Source organism: Megascapheus bottae, chromosome 15 (genome assembly GCF_031878675.1).
Source record: "Megascapheus bottae isolate mThoBot1 chromosome 15, mThoBot2.hap1, whole genome shotgun sequence".
Classification (NCBI taxonomy): Eukaryota; Metazoa; Chordata; class Mammalia; order Rodentia; family Geomyidae; genus Megascapheus; species Megascapheus bottae.
The window spans coordinates 28,698,573-28,709,832 of NC_143523.1; the positions used below are offsets into that span (position 1 = coordinate 28,698,573).

General features: G+C 40.5%; 1 pseudogene; it reads right to left on the reverse strand.

Annotated features, from left to right (window-relative positions):
• Positions 1 to 6,312: 6,312 nt before the first annotated feature.
• LOC150054080 (U6 spliceosomal RNA) lies at positions 6,313 to 6,411 on the reverse strand (annotated as a pseudogene).
• Between the last annotated feature and the right edge of the window lie 4,849 nt (positions 6,412 to 11,260).

The window sequence follows — 11,260 nt, forward strand, 5'->3', positions numbered from 1 at the left end:
AAACAGAGATAAGGGTCCAATCTTACTATTATCTAGGTGAACACCATCTTACTATTTTTCTATCTATGTAAATGTATATGTGTTGAGTACAGATGTGACATATGGGCTTAAATTCCTATACTTAAAACTGTAAGGCCAAAAGACCATAATTCTAAAAAGTTACTCTATACGTTATCATTAACTTTATACATTATCATATATTTGGTGAACAGATCTATGGACTTTCACACATGTACAGATTTATGTATCCATCGCTATAATAAAGTTCAGAACAGCCCATCACCCCAAGAAACCATCTCCTGGTATCTTTTTTTTGCCCGTCCTGGGCTTAAGCTCAGGGCCTGAGCACTGTCCTTGTTTTTTTTTTTTTTTTTTTCTCAATGCTAGAATTCTACCACTTGAGCCTCAGCACCACTTCTGGCTTTTTTCTATGTATGTGATACCAAGGAATTGAACCTGGGTCTTCGTGCATGCTAGGCAAGCACTCTACCACTAGGCCAAACCTTAAAAAAAAATTTAAGTACAATAATTCTCAGGACAATCCCACTACAAGAAAAAATTAAGGGTTTTTAGTATAGAAGATTCTATCATTATATGTAATTCTATGCATTTTTTGCAAATCAATTATGTGCTAAAGTGGAAATGGTGTGAGTTTGCATAAGATAATTAGATACCCCTATGTATATGCCCCAATTTAAAGTCTAGAAAATACTGTGTACTGTGTTTCCATATCTGATGGCATCTTCACCCTCTGGGCCTAAGGATTTATCTTCAATCAAAGATCTTTGAATTGTGTCTAATGTTGACTTGAGGAAATAAAATTGTTTTCCTTTATATGAAGACTATAATTGTTCTGCAATTATCAGAATAATAGTAGGAAAACCTCAAAGGTGTTTTTGTCATAACCCTTGGACATATGATGAAAGAAATCCCTGAGATTTGTGATGGGATTGAATTAAGAACGTGCCATGGGGAGATGATCCTGGAAGGTCAGTCCACTTTAATCAAAAATATCCTTATTAGGGGGCCAGGAGTTTAGCTTAATGGTAGAGTGCTTGCCTAGCATGCATGAAGCCCTGGGTTCATTTCCTTGGTTACCACATACCCAGAAAAAGCCAGAAGTGGTGCTGTGGCCCAAATGGTATAGTAGTATAATGGTATAGCACTGATGCCCAGGCTCTGAGTTCAAGCCCAAGGATTGGCAAAAAAAAAAAAAGTCCCTGTAAGAGGGAGGCAAGAGGGTCATATCTGAGAGAAAGAGATAATGGAAACAGATGTGAGGAAGCCAAGGAAAGCAGATAGTCTCAGGAACTTGGAAGAGGCATGCTTGTCCTTCTGAAGTGAATCCCTTATAATGAATGATTTGTAGGGGAAACACTTCTCAACCAACCTTATGAGCCTCAGTATTAATTCTACCCTTGCCTCTTTCCATATCTGAACTTTTTACAGTGAGAAACCTGGCTTCCATTATCAGATTGATTTAAAACTACTTAATATAGTCTTCATGTCACTGCTTCCTTAGCTCTTACAACTCAGAATCATTTATCATCCATAGGACTTATAAAAGAGAGATAATTGGTATACCCTTAGTTACAAAATCTGGCTTGAATTATATTTAAAGTTTTTTATTGGATTTTCATGCTGTCAAAATATTTTTTAGTTTTATTTTGTGATTGTTTGGGGAGATGGAGGTGGGGAGAAACAACTGCTGAATGTATACAAAAGCTTACAATTTAAATAATGAGATAAATCACTCTGCTGTTTAAGAATTTCAACTGATTTAGATATTGTCATCTTTCAGGTCCCAGGGTTGGTGTCACAGCTATGATTATTTGAGTCTTAGAGAAAACTAAAGATGCCATCTTCTTGTGCCAAAGAAGTTTCTTTCTTTTTTTCCTTTGGTTTAATTTTGATATCAGTAAGATCCTGAGTTAATTGATATGAATTTCTTCCTCATACCTGTAATTTCTTCTCATTTAGGCTTCAAATTGGGTCAAGCCTATGTAGAGTTGATTTTTCTAAAGAATTGTTTAAACTGATTGGTAAAGAGTGGTCATAGTAAAATCATACTGGTGAAGAATTTCTCAATGAAAAAAATAGGTTTTTTGATTATAGTACACTAAGAAGAGAGAAGAACCAAGATGCATTGTCAATGCACAGTGAACCCAGGCAACATCAGATTTGTAATTATATATGACGTTCGAGAAAAGAGCAAAATGGTTGGGCCAGACTTATTGGTGTGGAAAAAAAAAACAAAAAACAAAAAAAATCCAAACCCTAAAAAACTACCTTAAAAGGGAGGAAAGATTTAGGCTCACAGTTTCAGAGGTTTCAGTCCAGGTCAGTTTTTTCTAGGCCTTAGTGAGGCAGAAGAGTATGGCATAGGGGTACAGCAGAGCAAAGCAGCTCACCTTATGACAGAAAGCAGAGAGAATAACGGGAACGGGCTAAGGCCCAGGGTACTTATTGATTTTGGCCAAGTTGCTTACCTTTGTCAAGATTTGGTTTCCAGCTTTATAAAATAAATGAAGAGGCTTATGTTATATAGATGTTGTATAAGATATTACATCATTGCCAGTCCTGGGCTTGAGCTCAGGGCCTGAGCACTGTCCTGGGACTTTCTCAAGGCTAGAGCTCTACCACTTGAGCCTCAGCACCACTTCTGGCTTTTTTCTATGTATGTGGTACCGAGGAATTGAACCCGGGTCTTCATGCATGCTAGGCAAGCACTCTACCACTAGGCCAAACTCTCAGCCCCCATAATTTCTTGATATATGTGCCACACTCAGTCAGGGTAAGGTGAAGTTAACTTTGGACTCTTAGTCAATAAGGAGTTTAATCAATCGATTTTTGATTTTGAAAATATGAAGAGAAGGGGCAAAAAGTAACCACTTTTTAATTAGAAACTGGATTCTAAAACAACAGGGTCCTATTTTGTAATCTGTGTATGAAGGGAATGTGTGGTTTCCCTGCTAGCCATTAAGGTATGGCTAAAGGAAGTTAGTCATCTCAGTATGGCACGTCCTAATTGGAATAATATGTTATTTGTGGATATGCCACAGTCTACCTATAAATCAGAGGGGTTTTTTTGTATGAACTGGTTGAACTATCATGTAGAATGACATGAAGAAATGTTTATGAAATAATATTAAAGATGAAAACAGGATCCTGTTGATTGTCTTTTTTAATTAGTATAAGCAATTAATAGGCATGCAAATTCAGGTTTGAGTCCTTGCCTTTTCCCACACACTCTAACCCACAGATTGTGGATCATTCTAGAAATCCTGTATCTAAAGACTAGTGTTGCTTTTGTGTGTGTGAAGTACTGGTGATTGAATGCAGGGTCTCAGACATGCTAGGAAAGCACTCTACCATGTGAAACACAACCTATCCCACATTTTGAGACAGAGCCTCCCTGACCTTTCCTAGGTAGTCTCAGCCTCTCAATGCTTTGGGGATTGTAGGTATGAACCACCGTATCTGACAGAAGTCCATTCTTGCTTTTGGCCATGGTGAGGTGAGTTCCCAGCTTTGACCATGGACTTATCCTTTCTGTATGTTCTCAAACTCTGACTTCTATAAGTGGCATCTCCAGAGGATTCCTAAAGTCTCTGGCTCAGTGTTGGGGCCTAGGTTATTATACCTGTTCACAGGGTGTCTGGCATTTGTACCTTCTTCACGAGATCTAGGAAAAGATGAGGTTTGGTGGAGGAGAACTTATGAATCAACAGGCGCTCCTTAAGGCTCTGTCAAGGTTGGAGCAGCCTACCAGGTGGAGGAATGGATCCGTACGAGGATGTGACATGAAGTTTAGGACTCAGAATGGAGTTCAGCCTCTCAGCACCACTCCCCCTAGAAAATGACCACAATTATACTTCCTTGGTTTCCTGATACCTGAATCTAAACTTCCTTGCCAAGTCCATCAGTCATAAAAGCAGAATAAGCTCTAGCTCACAGCTGAGTAATGGAGGCATTATCATCTATACTTGGCAAAAACAGGAGTGTGAAATGTGAGTCAATTGTTTTATTCTACTTCCTAGTGGAGAGAGACAGTTTCTCATCCCATGTGAATCCAGTCATTCAGGAAGAAACTCTGTCCCAGAGAATTATTCAGAGTCATTGTGGCTGCTCCTGTTTAGATACCAGCTGAGTCAGGAGGCTGATACCTGATGTGGCTGGCAGGCTGTAGCACAGCTGCTTTTCTTGGCTCTCTCACCAGGATGGACTCCTATTCAGTCTCTTAGCACCTGTACCTCTCTCCCTAGGAAATGACTACAATTATAATTATTACCTATTTAAGTAGAGCAAAATCAGTTTCCAATATTACATAGACCTCCCACCCCCAACTCCCCTGATGGGTTCCAGGTGTTGGAGAGCCTGTCTTTGCTGAAGTGTGATGCTGCCAGCCAGCAAGGCTGGAAGGAGACTCTGAGCCAAGCTGTCTTGCTCAGTAGGATGGGGGTGGGGTAGAGGTGTACGACAGGGGCGTTGGGCAGGAAGAAAGAAACAGATTGCAAAGTCCAGAACATCAACCAGAGCCAAGAAGAATCTAAATTGGAGATCAGACCCATCCAAAGAGAATTCGGAATGTTTTGTACAGGTGAGACATTCCTCTGGGATTTTGGACAGGAGTTTTCTATAAGATCTGTATAGAGTGATTTTCTACATGATTTTTGTATGTGGAGTTTCTTAGTGCATCTTATCTAATACCTGTGTTGATTGGTCAAGCTATTGATGTAAAGTTAATACTCTATTTATTGGGAAGAAGAGAGCTGCTGTGTTCTTCTGCAAAGCTGGCAAAGATGAAAAGAGAAGGCTGTTTGTTGGGACAGTGACATGAGTTGCTTGTGTAGTTATAGTATTCATTTTAAGTTGGTTTCTCTACCTGATCTGTGAGCTTCATGAGGATTGGCGTTGCATCTCTGGCTAGCCTATCCTGGAGCCCAGCACAAAGTGGGCACATAACAAATGTTGGAATGTTTGTTGGGTGAATGCTTAAATAAATGATAAGACCATATTCCTTTGGCTCATTGCCCAAGGTCTTCTGGGCACAATAGAAATGACTGGAGAATGATTAGAGCTGCTTTTACAAGGACCCTCTTCAACTCTAACAAGATGGTGCTGTTGGCTGACAACATAGCTGGAACTCCAGCTATAGAAAATAATAAGGGCCATCAAGATGCCCACTTCATCTGCCAAGGAGGAGGCCAATCTGATCTCCATAAGTATTAAAGTCACAACATTGCTAGGTATTTTGCATGCTGATTCATACAGAAAAAAAAAGCTCTACTTTAAGAATGCGTCCATTCTTTTACTGTTTACTCTCTGGGAACTTACATTGTAAAGATGAATTGAACTCCAGTTGTACTCAATCATGACACTTGGGAAGAAATGTAAAGTATTTGCAATTGCAACAACCTTTAATTTTTTCGTTTATATTAAAAGGAAACATTAAATCGAGAGGGAAAGTCTGTAGGCTTTGTGGTATCACTAAAAGAAAATGGTAATTTGAATCAGGAATGTAGGTTGAAGGCCTAGCCCGCCACTTACCAGGCTCATGAAGTTGGAGAAATAAATTGAATGCTTGGAGCTTCCTTTTCCTCATTTTGCTAGGAATATTAGCGTGGTTGTACATGTGGCATTTTGGTGCTTTAGTTCACTCATTTTTATATATCCTAAAGGGAAAAATGTTGTATTTATACTTTTGAGCATTAATATTTTTTCAAGCACTGTGTATGTAAGAATCCCTAGCATATTCCTATATCTCCATCCAACACTGGCCAGCATCTTAGTTCATCATGTGCTGCTATAACAGAGTACCCAAATCTGGGTGATTTAGAAAGAAAATAAAATTGTTTTTCACTGCACTGAAGTACTGAAGGCTGTGACAAGACTAAGTAAGTGTACTGAAGGCTGTGACAAGATTAAGTGTCTGGCAATTGAGGTGAGTGTACTCATAGAAGGTACAAGGGCAAGGAAGGACAATAATTTTTTTTTGTGAGTCATGGGCCTTTAACTAGGCCTGGACACTGCCCCAGAGCTCTTCAGCTCAAGGTTACCACCCTACTCCATGGGCCTGGGCATTGTCCCTGAGGTCTTCAGCTCAAGGCTACCACCTTAGCCTTGAGTCAAGCCCCACTTTGAGTTTTCTAGAAGTTAATTGGAGATAAGAGATAAGAGTCTCAGGTCCTTTTGTGCCTGGGCTGGCTTTGAACCGAGATCCTCAGATCTCAGCCTCCTGAATAGCTAGGATTACAGGTGTGAGCCACTGCGCCCGGCCTTTATTTATTTTTTTAAACATTTTTATGATTTTAAAATGTGGAATACTTCACAAATTTTTGTGTCCTGCTTGTGTAGGGGCCATGCTAATTTTCATCCCAATTTTAATATATGTGCGGCCGAAGCAAGCACAAATTCCTTTTATAAAACCCACTACTCGTATGATAATGAACTTGCTTCAGTGATGATTTCATTAATTCATTTATTCTACTAGGTAACTAATCACCTATTACTAGTCCCTACCTCCAAACACTATTGAGTGACCTGCCTTTTTTTCTGAAGACTACATCCAAACCATACCATCCCGAATAGGGGATTATGGATTAAAGATGGATTAAAGCCAGTGAATGCTATTATATGCAGAACTTGACAGTTAAGGGGAAAAGTCATCACTGCTGCAAAACAAAACCAAAAGAATAGTAACAACTTTCATATGACTAAATAGTGAGAAAATTTGTTCAAATTAGTTGTTTTGTTTAGGGAAATATATTGGCAGACTTTTGGGGAGTAAGGCTGAAATGAAAGAAACGAGAAAAGAGAGCCAGACAGAGAGAAATAGAAAAGGCTGATTTTTTTTTGCAAAATAAATGTGTACAATTGTGGACTTTCTTGGAAGCATTCCAGAAGAGAGAACGCGAATGGCTCAGACCTACGAGAGAGGAAGCACTAAAAGAGAAATGGAGCTTCTCAAAGTGTTAACAAGCTGAATATCAAGAGGCTCATGGAAGTATTAATAGAAGAGCAATTTCTAAATCAAACAAGAGAAAAGTAATGGCCACAAGGAAGCGTTTTATGAATCCTGAAGGGCAAAAATAGTTGGGAAATTGCCTGTGAGAGGACTCTGCAGTAATTGATTGTAGACATGAGCTGAAATAAAGATACTAGTTTAACCATCTCCATCATGGCCAGATGGTGGACAGTAGAGAATTGGGTTCAATTGGCGCCATCTTGTCTTCATAGCGGAGGAAGGTAAATTCTCACTTCCCAGGTGATGGGTGTGCCTGAATTCCCAGAGGAAGGGGCAGGGACTTGGATGATAGGTTATTGGACCTGCCAGTCTTTGGTCACGAACTCTCAAGCTCCCTGTGGCCCTGCCTCCCTGACCAGCATCCTATTTAGGCCCAGACTAGTTCAGATGCCATTACTTCATGCCTTTTGTCTTTTGCCTTATGTCTTCTGGTTCTCCTCTGGTTACCACGGTGTCCCACTTCAGATCCCCATTGGAGTTGATCTGGTTTGTTGGTATTGTTTTTCTGTTCTTTCTTCAATCGCCTGCTCTCCTGGCTCAGTTTTCTAACAGTGTTAAGTGTATTTGAGGGGCTGCAGGTCTTTGAGACAGGAGTCCACCTGCAGTTACTGGCTCTCCAATAAAGACTCCCAGTTGGATCTCTCAAAGTGTGGCTGTTCTGTTTTCATGCAATCGTGACCACAGCCACTATGACAAGCTATTATTTTTTAATTCGAATCATATCACTAAACTCCCTGAGGACACAACAGTATCTGATTCATTCTAGTGGTTCTTTTCACCTAACTTCTCATACAGAGTGTAAAGTTAATAAATAAGTGTGAAATAAATAAAGGAAATCTTAGGATGAAAGCCAGGAGAAAGCAGCTTTCTGGGCTTCTCACTAGAGCACATTTTTTTTTTCTTTTTTGCCAGTCCTGGGCTTGAGCTCAGGGCCTGAGCACTGTCCTGGGACTTTCTCAAGGCTAGAGCTGTACCACTTCAGCCTCAGCACCACTTCCAGCTTTTTTCTATGTATGTGGTACCAAGGAATCGAACCCGGGTCTTCGTGCATGCTAGGCAAGCACTTTAACCACTAGGCCAAACTCCCGGCCTCACTAGAGCACATTTTAAAAAAAAGTAGATAGAAGACCATCAATTCAGTATTTATTATGTGCAAAGCAACACTGACATGGCTTTCCACTGTAGCATTATGGTCGTTAATAGGCAGGAAAGAGTCTGGTGCCCATCAATGACCCTTAATGTCTACTCCTTGAGCCCTTGAAGTTTGGGAAATCAGGGTGTCAAAGTTATCAAACCACCAAGTGCCAGTGGCTCAAGCCTTTAATCCTACTGTAGTTACTCAGGAAGCTGACATCTGAAGATAGGGTTTGAGGCCACCAAGGCACTCTTGATTTCCACTGATCTATTCTTGCTCCTACCCTCCCATATCATCCCTTCTCAAAACCAGACTTTTTTTTATATACAGGGGGCTCAAGAAATTAGTCTCCCCCCAAAAAAAACCCCTAGTAAACCAATCACTAAATGGGAAAAAAGCTAAAGAGAGACTTATCAGAGGAAGAGGTAAAAATGGCAAAGAAATGAGGAAATGCTCATCATCCCTGGCCATAAAGGAAATGCAAATAAAAACAACCCTGAGGTACCCCGTTACCCCAGTCAGAATGGCCAATAATCTGAATTCAGACAACAGCAAATGCTGGCTGGGATGTGGAGAAAGAGGAACCCTACTGCACTGCTGGTGGGAATGGAAACTAGTACAACCACTCTGGAAAGCAGTCTGGAGGTTCCTCAAAAAACTAAACAGAAACCTTCCCTATGACCCAGCCATACCCTGAGCAACATGAACCACGATATGACAGCCATGTTCATCACTGCACTAGTGACAATAGCCAAGATATGGAACAACCCAGATGCCCCACTACAGGTGAATAGATCCAAAAAATGTAGTATCTATATACAATGAAATTCTACATAGTCATCAGAAATGATAAAATAATGGCATTCACAGGGAAATGGATGGAACTACAACAAATCATGTTGAGTGAGATAAGCCAGGATCCGAGAGACAAAAGGCCCATGGTCTCCCTGATATGCGGATGTTAGATTTAGAATGCAACGAGGCACGACAAAATAAACAAGACTGAAGACACACAGGCACAGTGAGACCAAAAGAGGACAGTCTCAGGAGAAAACACCAAATTCTAAAACCCACGCACCTCTTCCTATGTACATACAATAATATATACGGTGAAAAGAACCCCAAAGATAAGGCAACAAAAGACCTCTTAATTTGTCCTATCATGTTTAGATGACTCTGTATTCTCGACCTTATGAGCGGTGCAAACATGTGCACGTCTGAAGGCAGGGCGCAGGAAGGCACAGAATCAGTGGAAAGTGGGTGAAAAAGTACATCCATGGGACACATCAGTTGCTTTAGACATGGATGAAAGTGAGCTGAGCAACTCGAGGCCAGTGAAGGGAAATGGCAGAGAATGAGGGAGCAGCTGAAGTTAAGTAGCAGGAAAGAAATGTCCATATCACTGATCAGGAAGAAATCACTTTATCAATTTATGTTTGAAGAGTTAAACTTTATTCCTATGTAAAACTTGAGGTCTTTGTATTTTTTTGTTAATCATAAGCTTTGTAAAGCAGAAGGATGACCCATATACATGCGAATGTAAAAATGACTATGTATGTAGTTTCAATAAAGGGGAAAAAACAGACTTGCTTACCTACTTGTTTCGTCATAGCAAATTCAAGCTGGCTTGGATTTGTGGGCTAAACTGGCAGGCAACATGTGCACACAGAGTTGACATAGGCATGACACATGCAATAAAATTCATAGATAAGGTACTGAAACAAAAAAGATAACTGTAATGATTGTTGCCACTAAATGGTAGAAAGAACAGTGATCAGGATATATTGATTTTCCACTTCTAATTTTTTTTTTTTTTGCCAGTCCTGGGCTTGAGCTCAGGGCCTGAGCACTGTCCTTGGATTTTTTCTCAAGGCTAGAACTATACCACTTGAGCCTCAGCACCATTTCTGGCTTTTTCTAAGTATGTGGTACCAAGGAATTGAACCCGGGTCTTCGTGCATGCTAGGCAAGCACTCTACCACTAGGCCAAACTCCCGGCCCCCACTTCTAATATTTTTAATTATCCTTCCCCTTCTTTTTTCTATGGAGATACAATTCACATTCCACAAAATCCATACCTTTTAGTGTTTAATACATCTTTAGCAGTTCAAAACTCAGCCATAACACTTCTTGCTTATACAGGACTTTAAGTAGTAAAGCTTAGGGTGAGGCCTTCTCAGGTCTGTCTTGGTCATAAGCACAGCTCTGAGTGTGTGCAACTTAACACACATGGATGGCGTTCCTGATGTCAGGGATTGTCAGACCTTTGCATAGCTTCTTGTGGACATCCCATTCTTCATTTTATAGTGAGGTGGAATATTTTGGATAAGCTTCTTGTTAGCCTCAACCACTATTGCTGTCTTAGGCAACTGTGGTTTTAAGTCATTGCCATTGGTCTGACTGTTGTCAACATACACTTCCAGGGCAAAGGCTGTGCAAAATGAAAGAGTTCTGAGTCATGTCAAATGAGGACATAACTTATTGTCTTTTCTAGACCTATGGAACAGGTTGAATAATAATCATTGTCTGACCTAGATGAACTGTCTGACGTAGGTGCATTGAGGACACCCCAAACCCATTTTACCGCCTCCACTGGTTGCCAACATCCTGCTTTTCACTGTTTGCTGGAGCATGATGGGGGATGGGAATGCTAAACATTAATGCATCATAAATCTTGCTGTTATTAAAGAAATACAACCATTGAATACATGGTTGAAAAAGTCAACCTTGAATAAAAATTCCTTGGATTGCGACTGTTTCAGCAAGGGTTTTGCTTATTTGTTTGTTTTGTTTTGACAAGTTTTGCTAGTCCTCTTGTTGCTTTTGTGGAGGAACATGTTTTTGGATGTTCTTGTTCCACCATTCCTGCCAATACTAACTTCTGAATTATTAAAAATACTACACCTGTTCTGCAGAGCCAGTCAGACCTAGCAGCCTTGCATGGAAGTCCTGCACCTATCTGGCTGTGGCTGCCACACTGACAGTTCAGGATGCACAGTGAGGATGATGGGTTCTCCCTCCAGCTGCTAGCCACCTGCCTGACCTGCTCTAGTTCATCCCAGCAGATGTCGGAGCAGGGAGTAAAGCTAAAGTACATC